Here is a 24,601-nt window from a genome sequence, read left to right on the forward strand (position 1 = left end):
CTCATTAACATATTTGATATTGTGTATGGCCTAATACGAATGCCCTGAGTCTTCATTGCCGAACCAAAGGCTTCTGTCATATCCTTTTGTCTTATCATCGGTTTTCTCCTATAAGCCCCTTTGAAGATTAATGAAGATGTAGTTTTTAACACATTCCTCTTCTCTGAGGAACACCGGCAGCCGGCACATTACATTCCCACCCACCTGGAAATTAATTGGTGGTCGCTGAAATGGAAAGTGAAAGTGCAATTCACGTTCCATCTGCCAGTTCTCGCTGCCATTAATGCTACACATCTAACGCCGGCTGTGCTAAAATAATTTCTGATGCCTTCATTTGTAAATAAGCAGGGAAGAAAAAGCTATTCTGGCTCATTTGAAACCGATGACTTATCGCTGACAGCACAGAGGCTGGTGAATGAAGGTTTTTCCTTTGCTTTAATGATTCCCTCTCCTAAAGCGTGTTCGGGCACTGGCAGGAAAGCTCCTGGCTTTCCGATCACGTGCTTTAGCGTCCTTATCCAAACCTCATTTTAAACAAAGGGAGGCATTGGACAATTTCCATGTGAGGTTATTTAGCACCACGGAAATATGTATTAAAAAAGTAAGTCATTCTGGTCATCTTACGCTGCAGTTGTGTTAAAATGTATAAATTCATACAGCACCAGTGCACTGGTGCAAAAAATGCCCTTTCCACCAGACAGGAACACAACATTTCACCTAACGTTCGGTAGATTGCACTTTCCTTTTATTTTAGATTCATTACCTCACTGCATGGAGATGATGCATCCGAGATGTTTAACAGAGCCTCAATTTATTACAAAACTATACATTTATATAGCACATTACCCTTAGGGTGACCAGGAGGGAAAGAAAAAATGGCAGCTTCTTGCAGGCAGCGTATCGAGAGCTGCCAGTGAATGTTGTGTCTGTAGAAGGAGGTGTCTTGCGCGCAGGCTACATTACATCAATCATGTTAATCCTCCTGCTCTGAATCAGAGAGCCAGCTCGGCCAGAGGGAAGCGGTTGGAGTTCTGGAGTCGCTCTTTGGAAGACAAGCCTGTAATTTGATAAGAGAGAGGTGAAAAGAGATCGGAGGAAGAGTTGAGCTCAATCATTTTTCTGATGCACCCAATCGTTCCTGTGATAAAAATGTTGAGGTTACCGCTGATGGCTTCTCCTGTGCCATTTGCACTGGGGTTATTACCAAATTCTCAGCAAACTTTGTGTAGAGAATTGAAAATTCGATGTTATTCTATGCAGCGTTGATAAAATTCGATGTTATACAATGCAGCGTTGTTAATAAGTGTTTTTCTTTTTATCATTGCCGTGTGGACGGTGAATATATATTTGACATATAAATACATTTGTAATACTTAAGTTCCATTCATAAACATTAGTTAAGGCTTTAGAGAACATAATCTAACTTTTTACGGCATTTATGAATCTATGTTAAAGAGAAAAAATAACATTTGTTATTTACTCGTCCTCATGTCATGTCAAACCTGCATGACTTTCATTCTCCTGCATAACACAAAAGAAGATGTTTTGAAGAATGTTGGTAACACTGACCCCCATTGACTTCCACTATATGGACACAAAACCACTGAAACATTTCTCAAAATATCTTCTAGTGTGTATTCCACGGAGTCTTAAACAGGCTTTGAATTACGTGAGGGTGAATAAATGATAATAGATAAATATCCCTTTAATGTTAGTTAATTTAAGAGAAATGCTAATGTTTACTAATATTATTAATATAAAAAATGATTATTGTTCTAGTGAATGTTACAAAATGTTCTATCACTATATTTATGGCAAGCAATTTTATGAATTCACTCTTTATAGTTTGGCCTGTCCTTTTTAAATCATTTATATTCGTGGAACAAATGTTAAAATAGTACACTTCTATTGAAATCATGTACTAGAAACAAAGAAATAAGTACCACAATAATGACTTTATTGCCATATTGTGCCTAGAAAAGGTGAAAAAAATGATACAGCGATTAAAAGTTTTCTTTCAGTGGTTTAAAAGATTTATCTTCAAAATCACGTTTTCATCATAACTTGAAAATGTTAGAATTAATGCTCTTCTCTCTTTTTATCACCTCACACGTTTTTCTTGACCCATTAGTCAGATTATGGGAAGGTGTGCTTGGCAGAACTAAGTTTGGTTTTCTAATTACTCCTAATAGGAGGCACGTATTGATTTCTGTGAGCATGCATTGATCGGTTGGATTTGTGTCTGAATGCCCCAGAGGCTGCTGCCGCCACCCCTGCTGTGCACCCTCCTCACCCTCTAGAGCGGCGACCGGCGTCATCGATTTGCCAGGAAAACAACATGCGTACCTGCACATCCAGATGGCAGCCGACATCGGCTAAGTGTTTGTTTTTATCTGGTGCATCCACAGGAACTTCCTGCTCCTCCGAGGAGAGGTGACTAAATACTAGATTTGTATGACTGTTGCGTATCAGATATGAACTTTGCTAGCATTGTACTGCGAACTTTGCAGTACAAGTAATGACAATTAGCTCTTAATAAGGTTACAAATAATCACTGTCAGTGTTGGCTGAGGTAATGAATGTGATGTAATACAGAATCAGTCCAATTGTATTTGAGGTTGACATTGAGGTTTGTGAATAAGGTTTATAAGGCCTGATTCACATTTTGCATCTTTAATATTAGTTCATTTGAATGTAGACGCAGGCGGGAGCGGCGCATCGAGATTGAAATAGTTCAACTTTTGGCAAAGTGCCGCATGCGCACCGCGGGTCATTCAAAGAGAGAAAGAGGCACGGCACGGTTTGAGTGTGTTTAACTTTACTAAAAATGATACTATATTTCACTCTAATGTGCACATGGCTTCTTTAAAAAACATCCAATTTCAGGAATTGACATGCATCACACACAAGGATGGATCTGTGGGTGGAACCTGGATTTTAATGAAAGTGAAACAATTTGCTTGAGTAAAGGAACATGAAGCCATTTGGCACCCTTCAGCAGTTCCAGGTGCATGTAAGGCTTTGCTGCATTGCGTACCTGTGTCCTGCTTGATTGCGATGTATTTTTAGGTATAGAGACTGTGGGGGCAGAATGTAGGAACCTTTATCTTACAGTATGTGACAGAGGAGAAAACAGCTGCAGAGTTGGCAGTGATGTCATGGACGTTTCTTTGTGTTCGTCCTTGGGGACATCAGCACTGTCTAACTTACACATAATATACTGGAATCCGGATTTTAGTTCTAGTGTCAAACGGCAGAATCCCTCTGGATACCCAGCAAAAGACAGCATGTATTATGGTGTACTTGTGGATCTATAGGGATATGGCCAGTATGGACGGTTTAGTGCTCAGCTGTGAAAAAATGAAGAGACCACTCCAAAATCTGTCGTTTTCAATCTGTTTGTGTTTTGGCAAAATGATTAATTCTGTGAACAACTGACAAGATTTCTCCCAAATTCATATGCATTGTGTGCAGATCTTCAATATTTCAACGTAAATCTTTTCATGTCGAGTTATCTTGTTCTTTAAATCATGTAGAAGTGTATAACATCAGAGTGGGCATCTTCACAACGGAATCCTAAAAATTCAGGCCGCATGTTACCCAGGCAGTAAATGAGATGTCAGAAAAACACTAAATAAGGTCTTCAGGCCTCTGCTGGTTTGATGATCATAAAGAGATCATAAAATTCAGTGATGGATAAAATAGAAATATGGTTCATGGCTGGGGATGTAAATAACCATGAACGGATTGACAGTTATGCCTCCTGCTATTCCAATAAAAGCCCAACTTACTCAGATCCAGGAAATGTGTTAGGTCAGAAATATAAATCGCCATCCTGGTTCATTATAGAAATGATTTGAAGTTTTAACAAAATGTGTAAAAAAGTATTCTTTACATAATTAATAGGATTTGGGCATTTTAGGTGCTTTTCAAGTTTGGCTGCATCATCTTGAATTAGAAATATTGTCAGGGCTGACATAAAATATTTTTAATAATATACTCATTTCATTCCAAACCTGTATGACTTTCTTTCTTCTGCAGAACACAAAAGAAGATTTTTTGAAGAATATTGGTAACCAAACCACATTGGCCCCCATTGACTTCCATTGTATAGACACAAACTAATTATCAGACAATTCTGAAAACACAAAAGCACCAGACAAGACAATGTAAAGATCACCTCATATCAACATCTCTAAGCATAATAGTAAGACAACTTTGTAAGTTCTGTCACAAAGCGATCTTCACTGTGTCATTATTACAAAAACTAATCCAAGTAGACCGGAGTTTTCTTTGAAGATATGAATGTTATTCCATTGCTCATTTTACAGGGGTCCACCTCATCAGGTGCAATTTCACAGTAACTGTCACACTGTTTAATTTCCCATCACCACTGGCTGCCTCCGACCACAACTCGCTGGTTTAAGACGGAGCGGAATAGACCAATAGCATTTAATTGCTCGCTTTTATGGCAACTGCAGAGAAGTATTAGCTAGTCAGCTATTCTGTCCATATGATAGATTCTGCTGATGGTGGTGGGCTCTACTGCAGCGCAAGGCAGAGACGCAGGGTTCATGAAGAGCAGGTGGGGCCGGCAGGCCAGCCAAACTTACCATCAATCCAGACGCTCTCGCTGTCCTCGGCTGCACTTGGCATTCCTCTCGCTGGAGCTTACATCACCACCAACCACAGCGATAACAATAATTCATTTTCTTTAGCAATGTACCAAAAACACACTGCTTTTCTGGCAGAGACGTTTTCTCTGAGGAGACAAAAGAAGCAGTGCCTTAAAAAGAAAAACTGAAAAACAATTAATAATAGAAACAACAGTTTGTAGTAATGCACTAAACATGCTGTATTATCCAAGTGATAATGATTAAAGCTAGTTAAAAGGATAGTTTACCCCCCAAAAATGATCTCATCATGTATTCACCCGCTCTTGTCAATATGACTTTCTTGCTTCTGCACGACACAAAAGAAGATATTTTGAAGAATGTTGGTATCCAAAAAACACTGGCCCCCATTGACTTTCGTTGTACGGACACAAAACCACTGAGACTTTTCTCAAAATATATTTTTTGTGTGTATCACAGTAGAAAGAAAGTCAACAACATGAGGAAGAATAAATGACAAGAACAATTTTGTTTGGTGAACTATCCCTTTAAGGAATTTGTTTTTAAAATGGCAAATTGGGGTTGTTGGAAAAGCGCATTTCCCTGTGCGTGGCTGTCCTTTATTCACAAACTATGGAAACATAGAATTCAACTGAAATATTCAATTTTTAATTAAACACAAGAAACAAATACAGAAATAGACATTGACCACTGCATGCTGGGAATGCACAGGGAAAAACGTTATCACTACTGGTATGCTACTCTCAAAGGTTTTCTTAATTCTTTAAAACTGACCACGGATGCACACACAGACCCTCTTTTCTTTTACATTTAGACAAATTTAAGAAGGGATTGAATTGATTGATCTTCTGTCAGATGGCACACAATAATCTATAATAACACATGACAGCACACGTATAGATCTTCGAGGAGATGCAGCTGAAAGGTCTCGATCATGAGGGATGTGGGAGGGATGCGAGCTGACTCCTCTGCTATTGACCTAAGTGCCAAAGCACAAGAGCAAACGCAAGATGTCTTTTATTGTCATTGCTGTATTCACCAGCAACAGAGAACTGCTGATACCGAACGTATACCAGAAAAGTGCTATCAGTTGAAAAAAGAACTCAATCTTACTGACACAGCACAGGGAGTTCCGCTTGTACAGAATCAACACTGTGATTTGAAGTGGACGACATTTTTCCTTTATTCAGCTTCCTGAATAACATTTTTTGTTAAGACCTTAAGTTCCGCAGTAAATACTTGGTCGTTTTGATGAAAAGGAGTCAATGTCACCTTCATAAGTTTAGTTTTACACTTTATTTTCCAAAGTTTTGGTCTTGTGGCGTTGCCTAGATAACACTTTATTATCATTCTATTATTCTATTCTATCCTATTCAATTCATGATCACATAAAAATGTATTTTTTTTTTACTTTCCTAAATACATCTAGAATTATTACTGTAGTATTGCTTAAAGTACATTACCTTATATGACATTTGGGAGAAGTATTTATCGTAGTTCACGGAAAGAAACTAAAATGATCACTTTACCTAAACACATGTAAATTCTGAATTCAGAAAAACAGAAAATATTTTTGAAATGGTCTCTGAATATAAGCGCAAAACATATATGTGAATTAAAAATATATAGAGCATTTCCATTTAAAATCATGCAAACATATATTAATAAATACATTGATTTAAATAAAACCTGTTAGGGTTGTGTCTTTACACGTGATTTATGCTAAAATAATATTTTTACAGTTTCAGCTCATGAAGGGAAGTTACCCACTGCAGGGCCTGATAATAAATATTATCTTGCTAAAAGCATTAATGGAAGTGTCTTTTCTCTCTTCCACAGATGAGCTGCTTTGAAAACTAATGTCACACTAACCTGAGCACAACCTGAGCCAAGAGTTTGTTTTCCAAAAATTGTATATTATCATGCGAGCTTTTTCATATCCTTCTCATAATAGACGAACATTAGCATTCTCTTCATATAAACAAGTAGCTATCATACATTTAAAAAGAATGTCTAGTGTAAAGCTATTGTATTTAAATAAAAACACAAACAGCTCTTTTATCTAAATAACTGTGAACTGAAAGTGCGTGACTTTCTGTTGCAAGTGTGAGGTTGTATATTTGTTATTTACTTTCACGACCTCCTGAAAGTGAGCCAGAGTGTTAGCATACCATAATTTATGAATATTTCATGACCAAACCATCTTTGACCAGGCACTGGGGCTTTTGCTGCTCCTTATTAGCAAAGTCATTAAAACTCACCAAAGACATAAAAACAATGCTAATTACCTCTTATCAATGTCCTTCTGGTGCATGTCCTGGAGAAAATAAATACATTTGAACTTAGCCTTTCATCACGGCCTTCATTAATAATAAGTACATTAGAAAATATGAAAATATTGCAATGGCTCAAATTGTTTTGGACTATTTGGGGTAATAATATTGGTTAAATTTGAATAGAAAATCATAATTTTGCTCATTTTACCCTGCTTAGTTGGCAGTGCTTTTTGTCAGCAGCGCAAACTTTGTCAGGTTTCCAATTCCCTGTGAATAATTGTGTAGCTCCATTGCACTGTACGTTTCTTTGGATAAATGAATCTGCCAAATGCATAACATTAAGTCAAGTAATGTAATGTAACCATTTACTCAGCATGTTATTCCAAACCTGTAATACACAAAAGAAGACTTGACCCATTGACTTCTATATGGACACAAAACCACTAAGACATTTCTCAAAGTATCTACTTTTGTGTTCCACCGAAGAAAGATTCAGATACAGGTTTTGAATGACATGCGGGTAAATAAATGATGACAGAATTTTTAGTTTTGGGTGAACCATCCCCGTAAGCTCACTAACCATACCTGAACGATGGCTTTACATGAAAGGGTTAAATCTGGTCCACAGTAACGCACCATCAGCCTGTTGGCCAGTTCATTGGCTTGTTACTGTGTAGCGAGCGAATAACTTTGCAGCAGCTCAATCTTACGAATGGCTTCCCAATGTCACAAGTAATGGACCCTAACAATAGAGCATGCTTACATATTTCTCTCAGGTCTGCCAAGCAGTCTTACGATAACAGATTGAGCAGATACCCACTTTTAGTGTTCGACTGCGCATTCCGTGGCTCGGGGCACTGACTTATATCTATGTCCTTGATGGGCCTTGATAGGCATTGACAGGTAAGTGTAAACCCAGTGCCGGCCTGCCTACCTGTGACTGATGTCGGGCGTTTAATGTGCATCAGCGCTTTCAGATCCTATTACAGAAGCTAAGCCGATATATGCTTGAGCCTGTTTGGAAAAAGCCTTGAGTTCCACCACTTTTTGCCATAATTTCATTGAGATCCGTCGACTGGATGGCCATTATGTTTTCAGCCCTCAGTGAGCATGATGCATGAGCGACGGTAGAGGATCTGACTCGGGTTCACTTCATTGGAGTTTAAATCGTGTTAAGTTAACACTGTTAGTGTATATGGGAAATAGCTTCGGCCTTTAGAGCATTTATGCAATGCAGTTTGTGGGGATGTTTATAGAGCGTGGGCAGTAAGTGGCGAGCATGCTGATACACATCATCTCTTCGCTTCCGATCTGACTTTTACAGGCAAATGACTATTTGTATTTTTGTTGAGTCTCTTTTTGGTTGAATATGGAGAATAAAGTGTGAAATGTCCTGGATGCGTGCTCTGATGCAGATCAGAAATGCAGGGGTGTCTGCAAGAACTGTGCTGATCCATTTTCTACGGTGGATTTTGGCTCTCGCGTTGCAAAACTTGCCATTTAACTGCTGTGGTATTGGCACATTTTCTAACATTTGTTATTTACTGTTATTCTCACCTAGAGGATAGATTGACTCGCAGGAAATGTTCCAACTAATCTTGAATCCATTACCTTAACTGCAGTTCATTAACAAAATTGAGGGAAATAAAATATTTGGAAGTCAGTTTTCTGCAGCAAATATAGATGATCAAGAGAATAAGAGTGAGAGAATGCTTGAGTAAATGGGAGTAAATATTTAAAGGATTACATTGTATTTGTTTTATTCAATTAAGTTGTATTTCAGTTACAGTTAAGCTGTAGGTCTCTGCACACAAAATAAAGATGATAATCGTGTCTGTATCTGTGGCTAGAGTTTCTGTTTGGTTGCTTGAAAATCGCAGGTGCTGAGAAGGTCAATGATCCCCCCATCACATTACAATTCAGTTTGAAAGAACTCAATCACTTCAACATTTTGCACTAACGCCTGCATTACATTCCAGAACCTAGACTCGCAGACAAAATGCAGGAGAAAAGAAACCTAAAATTTCCTGAAATCATTGCAGCGGGAAATGTTTCTAGCATCTTTAACTTAATGTAGAAAATTGAAACAATATAATTCTTCCCGGAGCTAATTCTATGACATCATAATGCCAGAAGATTTCTTTAGAATTTTGACTTTTATTGCACGTATATCGATTAACCGGAACATTTATAATCCAATCGAAATGTTGAATGAATAACTTTAAGATTGTATTTGTCAGAAAAAAGTTAAATTACAAAAAATTAAACCACAAGTGCTTCTGGACCAGTTTTTGCATCTTGCAAAGTGGTCTATATACTGCATGATGTAAGGATAAAAGATATATCATATTTATTCTTTAAATTATATTATATTTATTCTATTATGATTTTGTGATAGTCGTCAGAATCCTGTATTTTGGTCTGTTAAGTAGGTCGCTCGCATTCACAGGGATTTGGGTGAGCGGCCGACCCTTGTCCCAGGTCGTGCGTGCAGCATTTCGCACATGGAAAACATCCCCCAGTAAAAATGACTTCCGATTACTTTTGACCTTAGCTGCAAATGACTCCCAGCTGGAGTAATCTATCGCTTTAAACATCCACTGTGCCCACAGATTTAGCTTGGCATTACAAAGTAGCCTTCTCATTTGAATTTCTAAAAATAGATGAATGCGTTCCTCATACTTTTATGCCGAACCAAGCATGATGGATGATATCCCAAAGCAGCAGCCCGTGATTCCAGCGTTCACCGTGTGTGATGCACGCACAGACGCTGGGGTCTGCCTTTGTTGCTGTTGCTAAGCTGTTGCACCCTCTTGTTCTGGCTGGAACAAAGGCGCTGACTAGAATTAATGTGGTCATGCAAATAAAATCTCATCAGCAGTTGGACATTATTCAGTCTTTAATGAAGAGCTGATGGGAGAGGGGAGCCTATTTATTTGACCCACACCTTAAGCAAGACAGTGTTATCGCACCAAGCTTTTCTCTAGTGTTTTAATATCTGATGCTGGTCTTGCAATTAAAAACTGCCTGAAGAAAGCGTGCCAGCGTGCAGAGAAAGTGACCTTGCAGGATTAGTGTATCTACTTAAATAATCTAAAAAGATAGTGCGGGAGGAAATAAAGGAGCGACCGCTCCTTTGTGTTGGTAATCTTTGTAAAGCGACTGATGTCAAGATTCAGGCACAGAAGGCTGATAATCTTGCAAGTACTGAAAATCTTTCAAATGTGATGGAGAACAGACATTAAACAGTGTGAAACACAAATATACAGCAACATGTTTATCAGTTGTTTATTTTTAGGCCTATTTGTTACGTGGAATACTTGACTTGGATTAGTCAGACATAACATACTGTATAACTCACCCAGCATAGTAAATTCACACTGATGTTTTTACTGTACTATATCAAATGGTTAGGCCATAACATCATAGTGTTTAATTCAACATTAATAAAAAGGCATACCATGTGGTCCTGGTAGGAGGGGTTCTCAGGGGATGGTATCAAGCATCTGAGGTTTGTCACCATAACCTTCTGACATGTGCTGACACAAAGATTCTTGGTGGTCATGTTCAAATTCAGACTGGTTACTTACAACTGATTATCTGCAGATACAGCAAAATAATAATGAACAGATTAGACATTGGGTGAAATCTTTCAGCATCTAGGTGCTGAACATAAGCAAGGAGAAGAGCATCCAGGGCTCAACTACAACATTACATACCTCTGTATTATGGTGGGGATGGGGGTGCTTTTTGATCATCACCAAAAACCAATCCTGTCAAATATTTTACATATTGAATCAATGACTAAGGAAAATAAACATTAAGGAACAGTCAAAGAACATTATTATTTGTTCTATACCAGAATATGTTCACTTTATTTTCAGGGCAAATATGCTGCATGTACTACAACACTGATTTCAGCTGTTTCAGTTTGTTTCATACAAAAGAAACAAAATTTCCCAACAAAATTTCCCAACAATTCCTTCCCGTTTCCCTTCCCATACTTGAAGTTGCAGTAAGTATTGTGGAAAATGATGGCTGCTGCTGGCTGGGTCCACTGAAAACACTGCTTCTGTTCCAGTGACATTTTTGTCTTGCTGCCTGATACATTTTTCAGTTGCTTCTGCATCAACTACACCTGATTTTAAGAAACTCCCTGTATCTCTCCTACTGTCAGTGTTCATTCATGATAGTGACCAGCAGTCTTTTATTCAACGCTGAAACGCACAATTGGCTGAAATCAAACAACGGCCAATGCTGGCAGGGTAACACTGATCTGATCCGAACGAGAAAACTTGCAAGACTGGAGAATGTAGGGTCTTATGTTGGTTTTTCTTATTATTGTATCTTTGGTTTTCATAGGTTACTAACGTACATAGCTTAATAAAAGACGGTATAAAGGTAATCACTTTACATTAAGGTGCATTTTATGTTCATAACATTCATAAATGGTGCACATGAATCCACAATGTTAAGGCACACTTTCATGGTTTGCTAACATTTATAAATCTTAACATTTATAAATTAGGTGATTTGAAATTGTGACGGAATACTTCACAGGCATCCACTAATCTTTAAAGTGCACTTTCATGGGCTGTCAATACCTTTAAATATATGAACAATATAATACCTCAACAAATAAAGATGTAGCCTTGTGAGCAAGCATTCCGTTTCTACAATAAATAATAAATACATGTTTACTGGTTTTGATTAACTATTGGAAGTAATTGAATCATATCATAAACAAGTTAGTCATATCATTGTTATTCATGCAGTTATAACTGCTTTATAATGCATTTGTTAACATCTTATTAATCATTAATGAACACATTTATAAATCTTTTTCAAAGGGTACCAGTATAGGATAATGGTGGATAACAATGTCTTTAATAGTCTCAACTGTCTTAAAGACGCTAGTTTAAAGCTATGATTTAATGCACGTTTAACTTGAACAGACGCTTACTTATTTTACTTTTATAAATGGAAAACATTTCTACTTCGCTGTAGCGAACAATGTTAATGCCATTGTTTATATATTAAGCCATACATCTCTCTATACCCAAGGTTCTTTTTAAGAATGTAAACTTTTTTGCGTCGTTTAAGTTAGTTTACATATACATTTAGTCATTTAGTCATTTAGTTGCGGTTCCTAAAATTAGTTGGATTAATAACAATTTATCACTTAGTTTGGCTGTGTTTGATGTAGAGTTTGTAGAAATTGTGAATGCACAATTTATTCAATTTTATGATTTTTGCCTCCAACAATAAATACTGTAAAGCATAATTGTCGCTAAGAGCAAGCAGAAAACATCATCATGATAGAAATTGTTGATTTTTGGGACGGAGTGTGTACAGATGATAGCTTGCTTTGAAATTTAGTGTTGCAGAAGTTCAAAAGCAGCAGATTACAGCATGTATTTATTGTCTGTAAATATGCTAAAGTAAATGGAAATAAGATGACCATTTGACACATTATCGTGGAGTTTGATGTTTTCCTGACAGTCACTGAATATTTCTTCTTTCTTTGAAAAATACATAAATCATACGAGCAATGCTGTTGTTGAACTAAGGATGTGGTATTTCTGTAGCTGAGCAGCTCATACTGGCCACCTGTCCAGGGTGTTTTTTCTGTCTTCAGTCTGAAGATAGCTGGGATGGGCTACGTTCCTCCTGCAACCCCAGGAGGGATAAGCTGTATAGAAAATGGATGGATAAACAGCTCTCGCCTGTGTGATGCTGCTTTATAGCCTATATAGAGTATATATTTTTTCCTGCCAACTTATTTTTAGTTGTGGCTATTATTATAAAAGATTTCAAAAGGTCAAGCCTTTTTTGTGATTTAGTACAAAACAATAAATTTAAACATGTGTTATATGAATAATATCATTCATATGATTTTATACTTCACAGCTCATAATTTTCGGAAAGGAGGTTGTGAAGGGATACAAAGCCGATATCATATTGGCCTTTGTTCAGTCTGGGCAGCTTCCACCGATGGGCAGCCTCCTGTGGTCCACTTTCCAACACAAAAATGGGCCAATAGACCCCGCATCAAAGACACAGTGTCCTAATGCCATCGGCGATTCAATGTGTCCAATAACTACTTACTTAAAAAACAGTGAGTTTGGGAGAACTGGGTTTATAGACAAATACTTATCTGGCTATATAGATACTGTATGCTTATCCATGATGGCCCGTTAAATGCCTCCCGCCATTGATGAGTTTCCCATCTGATGAGATGTAATCGGTTTGATTGACGCAGCCTCACTTGAACTGTATTTGTTCATCCCGAATTTGGCAAGATGTGTAATTTATCAAAGAAGACAACAGCAATCGGAGGGGTAGAAAACAAAATGAATCACTTTACACAACGTGCAGTTTTGAATAAGTGATACCTTGGTCTATGCACAGTTTGATTGCACCTTTATTGAGACTTATTGAAATCGAAAGACGTATGCTATAAATGACCATGAAACAGGGGTCGTTTTGTGGGGGGTTGAATATTGTCTGTCACTTTGACTTTGAGTGTGTGGTAAAATCAATCCTGTTATGCCTGACTCGCTGTCTTTCTCCAAGGAGACAACCTTGTACAAGGTCTGAAGACAGCTTATGACAGCTATGACAGTTTTTCAGCCCGTTGTATTTGCTGTGTTTGTGGGGAGGCTGATGGCTTACCAGGCAATGCTTTAGAGGGGGGCTATGCTACTAAATGTTAACTTAATATACAAAACAACACCTCTCTTTGAAGAAATTAGTGGACAACCTCATTTCAGAAAATATTGCATAACATATACATTTTCTTTTACATTGGATTTTTCTTTTTAAAAATTCTAATAGTCTTCTTTGAGGGCAGCAGCAACTCACTGATGAGTATTAGTTAACACAAGTCTCATCTTTAGCATTGTTTTCTTTGACACGTTTGTACAGTGGCCCACTAGTGCACAGAACAACGAAATTTAAAAAGCTAATACAACTTCACAACACAATGGAATCAAGCCAAAATTCCCATAATAATGGGAATTCCATTATTACAACTATGTCCTCCGCGTTTTGAGCTCAGTAAAATGTTAATAGTGAGGATGCCGCTCACAAACAGAGTGCTTGCGAAGAGCCATGCCAGTGGAAGGACTTTAGGCACCATTTGCGCACCACCTCCGTACCTCCAACGAAACGTTTGCGGCTTACCACATGTCTACCACTAAAAATGTGCTACACATCGCAACTGCTGCTCAAAACTAATAACACAGGATAATCCCGGTACTTCAAGTCACCTAAACCAGCAGTGTATTATATATAAATACACCATAAGATTATATTTGCATTGTCATTCTGCCTTAACAACCAGCACATGAGTTTACCTCCGCTGATTCTAACATATAGCTGGCCTACATCATTTGGATTGAAAGAATGAATTCCAAAACCTCCACTGAGTTTTTTTAACTGTGCATAGTGTATGTGTTTAAATGATTTTAAATGCTAGAAGCTGTATTGTGAGCTATATATTGGTCGTATTTACAATAGGCTAAATGTGTTAGTTAAATGATTTAAAACGTTGAAATTAAAGAATTAAAAGAAAATATATATATGTTTAATTTTATTCTATGACTTGTTTTCTTTTGTAAATGAAGAACAACAAACAGCAGTGAGGTGCATTAAGAACAATGTTTTTTCCTTGATTACACCATCTTTAGCTAAATATCATCGGAATGGAATACGGAAATAAATGACTGTCCACATTTATTTATAACTGTATACATTATTTAACCTTTTTATTTTCCATGCCATTTATATTTGCCTAAATTTCTTTCCAGCGATCACAACACGTTTTATTTTTTAGTATTATTTTGATTAAAGTAATTTTCAATTTTAAGTTTGCAGTTAGATGCAGACGATGCCACATTCACAATCTCAGTTTCAATTTGCAAGCTCTGGGCTTCTTTTTACTTTTACGAATAATCGATTGCTCTTTTAAATAATGTTTTCATTACCTATTTTTAAACCTTTATTATGCATGCATAACCTTTGAAACAATTAACACATAACCAAGTGTAAAAAAACGTAAGCATTGAGCATTGCGATTTTAACAAAACGGGAATATAATGCAAAGCTCGCTCATCTATATCAGTAAATAGATCAATAGATTTGTTGGTTTAGCAGGGCCCCCTTGTGGTCGGGAGCATTTCCATTGTCTTGTGGCTTTATTCCGTTGTTTTGTGGCTTTATTCCGTTGTTTTCTGGCTTGATTCCGTTGTGTTGTGACTTGATTCCGTTGTTTTCTGGCTTGATCCGTTGTGTTGTGACTTTTTCCGTTGTTTTGTGGCTTTATTCCGTTGTTTTCTGGCTTGATTCCGTTGTGTTTGACTTTATTCCGTTGTTTTCTGGCTTGATCCGTTGTGTTGTGACTTTTTTCCGTTGTTTTGTGGCTTTATTCCGTTGTTTTGTGGCTTGATTCCATTGTGTTGTGACTTGATTCCGTTGTGTCGTGGCTTTTTTACATTGTGTTGTGACTTGATTCCATTGTAGCTATATTCCGTTGTGTTGTGGTTTTATTCAGTTGTGTTATGACTTGATTCCGTTGTGTTGTCGCTTTATTCCATTGTGTTGTGACTTGATTCCGTTGTGTTGTGACTTGATTCCGTTGTGTTGTGACTTTATTCCGTTGTTTTGTGGCTTTATTCCGTTGTTTTCTGGCTTGATTCCGTTGTGTTGTGACTTTTTTCCGTTGTTTTCTGGCTTTATTCCGTTGTTTTCTGGCTTTTTTCCGTTGTTTTCTGGCTTTATTCCGTTGTGTTGTGACTTGATTCCGATGTGTTGTGACTTTTTTCCGTTGTTTTGTGGCTTTATTCTGTTGTTTTGTGGCTCGATTCCGTTGTGTTATGACTTGATTCCGTTGTGTTGTCGCTTTATTCCATTGTGTTGTGACTTTTTTCCGTTGTTTTGTGGCTTGATTCCGTTGTTTTCTGGCTTGATTCCGTTGTGTTGTGACTTTTTTCTGTTGTTTTGTGGCTTTATTCCGTTGTTTTCTGGCTTGATTCCGTTGTGTTGTCGCTTTTTTCCATTGTGTTGTGACTTGATTCCGTTGTGTCGTGGCTTTTTTCCATTGTTTTGTGACTTGATTCCGTTGTGGCTATATTCCGTTGTGTTGTGGCTTTATTCCGTTGTTTTGTGGCTTTATTCCGTTGTGTTGTGACTTTATTCTGTTGTGTTGTGACTTGATTCCGTTGTTTTCTGGCTTGATTCCGTTGTGTTGTGGCTTTATTCCGTTGTTTTGTGGCTTTATTCCGTTTTTTTCTGGCTTGATTCCGTTGGGTTGTCGCTTTTTTCCATTGTGTTGTGACTTGATTCCGTTGTGGCTATATTCCGTTGTGTTGTGGCTTTATTCCGTTGTTTTGTGGCTTTAATCCATTGTGTTGTGACTTTATTCTGTTGTGTTGTGACTTGATTCCGTTGTTTTCTGGCTTTATTCCGTTGTTTTGTCGCTTTATTCCGTCGTCTTATGACTTGATTCCGTTGTGTTGTCGCTTTATTCCATTGTGTTGTGACTTGATTCCGTTGTGTTGTGACTTGATTTCGTTGTGTCGTGGCTTTTTTCCGTTGTGTTGTGACTTGATTCCGTTGTGTTGTGACTTGATTCCGTTGTGTCGTGGCTTTATTCCGTTGTGTTGTGACTTGATTCCGTTGTGTTGTCGCTTTATTCCATTGTGTTGTGGCTTGATTCCGTTGTTTTGTGACTTCATTCCGTTGTGTCGTGGCTTTTTTCCATTGTGTTGTGACTTGATTCCGTTGTGGCTATATTCCGTTGTGTTGTGACTTGATTCCGTTGTGTTGTGACTTGTTTCCGTTGTGTCGTGGCTTTTTTCCATTGTGTTGTGACTTGATTCCGTTGTGGCTATATTCCGTTGTGTTGTGGCTTTATTCCGTTGTTTTGTGGTTTTGTTCAGTTGTGTTGTGACTTTATTCAGTTGTGTTGTGACTTTATTATGTTGTGTTGTGACTTTATTCAGTTGTGTTGTGACTTTATTATGTTGTGTTGTGACTTGATTCCGCTGTTTTGTGGCTTTAATATCATAATACCAAATAAAAACAATTAATGTATTTGTTCTGTTATATACATTTGAAATAATATTAGCAACTGAGATGTCTGGGACATCATTGACTATCATAGTATCAACAACTATTGTTTATTTTGAAACACAACACAAAATAATATATTTTTAAGATTTAAGGAGAGAAAACAGTTCTGGGGCAACTTTGACTCACATTTAAATTTTTCCTACAATGATAGTCAATGATGTCTCAGAACTTTCAGTTGCTAAAATGTCTCCAAATATCTTTCTTTGTTTTCAACAGAACAAAGATATCTATACAGGTTTTAAACAACTTGAGGGGAGTAAATCATGATAGAATTCAAATTGTTGGGTCAACTATCCCTTTAATGTGTTTCAACAATTGTGTCGTTTTACATTTCCTAAAGGCCACCTGAGAAACATCTGAGACCAAGTTCATCCTTAAATAAAACACATCAGATCTCTCGAGCTATGAAAGCACAACCTCTAAGCAATACAATTTTCCTATAGGTTAGTCACTCTCCTCCTCATGTGTGACTCTTTGAGGTGGAACCACAGGGGACTTACAGAACTGAAGCCAAAAGCTCACAGTTCAACCAAAAGAGTGCCGCACTGCAATGCATCATTTTCTGGCCTGTTTTAAAGCCAAGCTTTAAAATCTGTTGTCATGCCGTCAAGCCTCAAAGAGTTTTTGTTTCAAAGGTTCCATCCCGAAACTCCTATTGAAAAAAGCGCTTTGCACAATCAGATGCCCAGGATGAGGAATACCGGAACAAAAAGAAAGAAAACAAAATGTGGAAAGAGAGAGACGCGGAGTGGGCAGCGGAGAACACTGAAAGGCAAAGAGGTCGAGAGGAGAGGTTGCTGTGTCAGTATAAATCTGGCATCCCATTGCTTCTCTGTGCACTTTACAAGAGCAGAGAGCAGCTCAATTGATTGTTTCATGGTTTTTAATTAGCATTCACCAAAGTGCCCGGCTGTCCTTAGGCCATGTTTGTCCAGTTTTCTGAAGAAGGGAGGAACTCGCGATTTACACGACTATCAAAACACTACATGGTAAACAAGATTATTCGCACTCGCTTCTTCTCGCCGCGGCCCACTCTGATACCATCTGTGTACATCGATGGTTCCCCCAGGCCACGTTTACAGGAAACGTAGCTGTGCTTTTTTAAAAGAGCCTGTCTTAACTAATGAGCAGTAGCATTTCTCAGAAACTTGCCCCATTCTGTGCTCTTCTGCAGTATCAAATGAATTGAGTTTTACTTTGCAGCAGACAAAACAAAATTGACCCCGTTTAAACTTGACATTTTAATCCCAGATTCTGAAACTAAAGGTATAGTTCACCCCTCCAGACGCAATCACGGCTCAATGGAGATTGACTGGAGATTATAGGTTATGGGTTTCTCATGGTCTGTCTTGCTCCGTGCCGGCCTGATGGAAACCTGTGCCTGGTTTGCGCTCACCTATTCAAAATTCTGTGAAACGTATTTCTCTCAGTGTAGCTTTCTTTGCCTTTACAGAATATTACTGGCTATTTATTGCTAATAGTAGAACAGTAACACCCCCTCCATCAAATCATAGTTTTTTTTAGTACAAACAACATTGAGTATATTGCATAGGAAAATTGTGCAAGCAGCGGTGTTCTGTAACATATACACAGAATAAGGGAAATAAATAAAAATTAAAACTAGATCCAAGCAAAGGGAACACTAATCACCATAATGGTAACTTCAAAGAAAACATTATTATGCAGAAACTAAAGGAACTATTTTCCCTTTAATCCCACAAGGCAGAGCAATATGGTTATTTTTACAATCATTTGTTTAGCTATACGACATAAAATGACCTAGTCTGGTATTAAGTTTTGTAGACATTTTTGAATACTGTACTTTTACTCACGGTTTCTCTGCTGTTAGATTTCTGTTCATTTTTATATATTACTCGAAGTTCTGTCATTTTTGGGAGGATCAATTGACAGAAATGCAATATAATATGCATAACCATGTCTTCAGAGGTGTATAAAGACATACATAAAGACACAAATTACATACAGTAATGAAGCGTTTTACATGCAGTAATGAAGTGCTTTTATTACCTTAGAATGAGCTAATATCTCTCTACATCCCCTTTCATGAAATGTTGTTTCTACAGCAGCCCTAAATGGACAAACCGCTCTACAGAGACAGCGCGTTTCGTAAATATGTTACCACATTTGCCAAAGAAGCGAAAAGGTGACAGCATCTTAGTCCCATGTCCGCCACCGTAGTGCTTCGAGAGGGACTGGTGGAGTGAGCTGCTGGTTGCAATTCGCTACCTCACCTTTACATATCGCTAAACTTTATACACTGGACCTTTAATAGGTTTCATTCTTGCATTATTTATTCACCTAAATGTCATTCAAAACATGTTTGACTTACTTTCTTCTGTGAAACACAAAGGAGAAATTTTAAGAAACGTGGTTTTGTGTTTATACAATGGAAGTCAATGGGGGAAGTCATATAGCTTTAAATACTTTATTCTTATCTGTGCAGACTTAAACTGTAACTTTGTTATCCTCATTAGCATACAAAAATGACCAGTAGATTTGATGTTTGCTGAGTGCTGATGTTTTCTGACAGATTCTGTGATGCGTGAGGGGACAGGGTTTCTGACCTCCTTAGACGGTAAAGCTAATCTGGTTTGGCCACGAGGCATGAAGCCATTAAAAAAGATAAAGTAAATGAATAAGATACAGTAAGCCAATCGCAGATTTTTTTCTAACTCCCATGCTGGCCATTTTTATCTTTTGTTTGACGGATGATTGTTCTGTAAAAGAGGATGGAAGGACAGAATTGGAATGTGCCCAAAAGAGGCTGTTTTTTTTAAAGAAGTACTTAGTGAACAGTGCACTTTCTTCTGAATGTAATAAGCAGGTCAAAACTTTCTAACTTTCTACTAGTTGGGTTTAAGTTGAAAAGCCATTGAGACTTTCTTTAATGTCATGACTTTACCAGGTGAAGGCTGTCACTTTTACCTGGTGAAGGGAGCTATTTCAACTAAGCCTCACAAATTCAGAAATACGCGGAAGATGATAGCCGTCCAAAAAAAATCCAGAGGCTTTAGCAAAAAGGAAAAATTTGTAAAATAGCGAGTAACAGTTCATTGTGAATGTGTGTTTTGTAAATGCATTTTCAGACACCACTATAACAACTTCTGTCAAACAGAAAGGCATGTAGGAGCAGTTTTCTGTTGTTTTTGTTTAACGGTGAAACATCGAATTTTGATGAGGCATACTGTATATCACGGATGTAATGGAGTAGAGATGCCAGGCTGCCAGTTCTTTCATACTCATATAAAAAATCTATCTCATCTCAGAGAAAGAAGGAAGGAATTGCCAAAGTTAATGCAAGTAAAAAAACCTGTGATATGCATCTTTGGGCTAAATTATATCTGTGAGAATAAGAGAGAGAGAGAGATTATTACTTACTGTTTTACCCAGTAAATATATTTCTTATTCACCGTCTATAAATTGTGAATAGAATGTATTATCACAAGTGTCAATCATAAAAGCCACAAAACATGGAACTAATATTCATTCAAATGAGACAGGTTTTCTATCAAAGCTGAGAGGTGTGGCCGTGGTTTTAGTAAAGATTTTGACCTGTATTAAAGGCAACAGATAAATCAAATACCGAAGAGTAACAAAAGCAAATTTTTAACCTGATAAATTTGCTAGTCTGGTAATTCAGTTGTATTATTATTGTTTAATTATCGATACGGAGGCACAGAGGCACTTCCATTAATCTTTCAAACCATTAGAAATACTGACCCATCAAAGTAAGTTTGCTATCCAAACAGTTTTAAAGGTAAAAGACAAGGCCACAAATCACTGAGGTTTGATTTACAAATAAGGGGATGATGGAACATTATTCCACAGGGCTGTCATGTTACAAAATGATTCAGAAAATCTAACATTTAAATAGAAAAGGGAATCATAAATCAATGAGCAGCGGGGCGCTGAGTCTTCAACCCTCACTGTTAACTCATTGAGAAAATAGCATTTCCACTTTTAATTCCAAGGCAAGAAATTAATCTTAATATCCAATGTGTGCAAATTAATCTTAATATGCAAACGATCTCTCACTTATGAAAACATAATACGAGCAAAAAATACGAATATAGTGTATAACATTATATTGGACCACGTTGGTATATGAGAAGATGAACAGCAGGCAAGAAAAATCAAATATTATCTCATTATTCGTTGTTCCTAACCCGTATTCAGCATTATTTGTCTGTGAATGCCACGTATAACTTAAAAAGGAGTTTCTTCAAGAAGCTTGTTTGCCTAATACATGGGTTTTCAACCGGGGGGGCGCGATCAGGCTACAGGATGGGAGGAAAAATACTGAAAAAAACTTTTTAATCTTTTTTATTTTTTTAATCACTTAACTACTGTCTTAAAAAGTTATAGTTTTGTATATACATAACTCCTGAATAAAAATGTTAATGTGTTTGGACAGATTTAACAAAATAGTATAGTGAGCTAGTGAGCGCAAATGCAGGTGATAATCGGTTTTGTTAGCGAGTCATCGAGTCGTTCATTCAAACGATTCGTTCAAAACACTGAATCATTCAAAACACGATTGAGTGTTGCTGTGAGATGCACTGCTGTGATCTTTGTTTGGATTCATCGGATCTATTTTCGCTGCTTAAAAAACAAAACAGTCATTATTTCGTCTAAGATTCAAGTGACTTAATATTATTAACTTGTTTGTTGAACTGTCATATGAAATCAGTGTCAAATTTTCAATCAAGGTAAATACATACAGCTGATTTTTTTGTTACACTTATAACAGATAAAAATAACATGTCGTTTTATTTTTGTTTATTGTGCATGAACACAGGGTTGCTACCATTACAAAATATACTTTAGTACACATACTCTACACTGTACACGTATATGATATCTGAAATGTTTATAGCTTGATCTCTAGGAAATTGTATGTATTTTGCGAGGTAGCTTATTTGAACGATTTAGCACGATGTGAATCATATGATTATTGTACAAAAACATGATTATTAAAAAAATTATTTAGCATTTTTGTTTACATTAACAAATAACGAATGCTATATAAATAATGAAAACATGATGTAATGTAGGTTATCTTATTTGTAGATAGGCTATAAGCCTACCCTAATGATAACTTCTAGGCTACTTAAATTGCCACATATTTAAAAACGTAATGTCTTTTTCCATTCAACATCATTTAAATAAACTCATAATGAAACATTCGTTTTTGAGCTTTTGTTGTTAAATATTTCAAGTTTCATGAGTTCAGTGTAATAAATACACTTTTACTAAAATTTTAATTTATTTCAAAATTTTTATTGAACTTTTAGAGTCCGAAAAAAAACAGACTTAAAGGAGAAAATAAAATTGATTTTGAATTGGCTACATATTCTAAGCCCAGGCACAGACCAGCCAAAGCAAACAAATGCTCATCGTGTCACTTCGTTGCCGCTACAACGATCCGGTCAGGAGAAATCTTACTGATCTTAACATAAGGAAAGTGGAACATATAAAATATTGGATAAGAACAGTTTGATTAATAGCCTAAATTCTTTAGTCTTTAAAATGTATTACATCTGCCCTACGCAAGGTTTTTCGACCGCCTTCTAGGCCATTCTTAGTTTTAGACTAGTCGACTACACGGTTACAAAACTTTGATTTAAAAGACTGTCAAATAAGTCATACAACCAAAATGTACAGTATGAAAACGGGTCCATACGAATTATCCACAAATTCCTGTGAGATTGTTTTGTATCATAATGAGAAACCAAAAGGTTTTCATTGTTTGCATTTTGTCAGTGTTTATGACTCTTGGTCCTTTTCTCAAGAAAGCAGTTCCCAGTGACAGGTGATAAATGGTTATGGTATTGGAATCTATCTGCTGCATCAACACATCGGAAATAGGATCTCCGAAAGATAACAAATTACATCGAGTCGGCCGTGATTCACACAGAACTGGTGCCATGCTGGGCCCACAGTGATCCCTCTCTCTGATGCTTCACTGACTGACATACTGCACCGAACGCACCGGACTTCCATCACGTTTGGGTTGCGGTGGCTTCAGTGAAGCTCATAAATCATTTGAAAACCAGAGGAATTTTCTCAACGCTCGACCTCTGTCTTGGTCCAAATGTTTCACTGCTCTTTGTAAGAATATTTTGGAAGGAACCGAGGGCGGCAAACAGTAGTAGCGAAGGTTGCACACCGGTCCTTCATGAATTTTTTAAAACTCCTATAGGAGAAGGGGAATCGAAAAGCTACAGCAAGCGAACCGGTAGAGAAGTTGATTGTAGCCCTTCACATGTTGCGACTTGCGATGAAAGGTGAGCCCATTATGTGAGCCCAAATGAGCACCCAAGTCCGCATCACAGATTGTTTGGCACACCGTGGAATGGACAGAGTGTATTTGTTTTCACGCCTGGTCTTTTTTATTCATGTATTCATTTGCAAGATCCATTCTTTGTGCCTACACAGCACTATTTTTGTTCGGCCTGCCTCTTGCATTTTTCTCCCTCTGAGAAATTATTTACATTTGAAAAGTTTGCTTACTTGCTCTTCCCAAAATGTCTTCGTAGATTTGCCTCTCTCTGGGGAAAAGGACGAAGTTACTGTCGTATATTTTTACGTGGAGTTTTACACAGAAGTGTTTTTTCGTTACATCGTTTTTCAATTATACTGTCCTGAACATTGCTTGCATTAGTGGATTTTCAAATATAACTAAATCCATAGGCTGTGTCCTTAGGGGGAACTTGTGCTCTTAACGGTCTGCTCATTCAAAACCTCTAATCAATACCCATATGCATATGGTGTAATAGGAAGCACACGCTTAATTTACATCCCTCGACAACAGCTCCGGTCCACCCTGAAGCTGTGCCTGTAATGACATCCTGCCACAGTCTGAAGGAAAATTAAATCCATTTATTTTTACATTTGTACAAGCTCACAACTAACAACAAAAGCCAGAGAGAAATTGGCTTTATCTTGGCTCAGGGTGAACAGCATCTCTCCCTCCGGAGGAAATGTGCAGATTGGGGCCACGGTGTGATGAGAAAACACCCTGTGATACAATGGAACAATAGAGATGTGTTTAATTTGCACACGCAATTGCGTATGAATTGCATGCGTGCATCTGTATGGCTTCCTCACCGATTCTCTCTTTTACAGGTGCTGGCTCCAGAAAGCACATCAACACTGGCACTTAAGGTAAGATAACGCCGTGACTTTGATAACAGCTGAGCTAGCAGCTACGTTTTCATAAATATATCAATATTGCACACTTACGTTGTATTTGGAAAGACATATGATACGCATTCATTGCTTTTTATAAAAGTGACAGAAAATAAGAATGCTGTCTTTGAGCTTTTATTCACATATCAACACATGCTTTGAAGGGATAGATCACCCCAAAATGACATTTCTGTCATTGTTTACTCACCCTCATCCTGTGTTAATTTATTTTATTTTGTTAAACACAAAAGCAGATGAAGAATGGTGAACATCAAACAGTTCTGGGCTCCATTTTCATACCGGGGAAGTCAATAGTGACCCAGAACCCAGTTTGGTTACAGACAT

At 37.4% G+C, this 24,601-nt stretch overlaps 1 protein-coding gene across 2 annotated transcripts in view; it reads left to right on the forward strand.

Moving 5' to 3' along the window:
* Positions 1–24,601, forward strand: part of tnr (tenascin R (restrictin, janusin)) — a 124,995-nt gene that overhangs the window by 41,644 nt on the left and 58,750 nt on the right. For both annotated transcript variants that reach the window (XM_079453430.1, XM_079453431.1), the window contains exon 3: positions 24,194–24,232. The gene's annotated coding sequence lies outside the window, so the exon portion shown is untranslated. The remainder of the gene's footprint in view (positions 1–24,193; positions 24,233–24,601) is intronic.

This window comes from Barbatula barbatula, assembly GCF_947034865.1.
Source record: "Barbatula barbatula genome assembly, chromosome: 3".
Classification (NCBI taxonomy): Eukaryota; Metazoa; Chordata; class Actinopteri; order Cypriniformes; family Nemacheilidae; genus Barbatula; species Barbatula barbatula.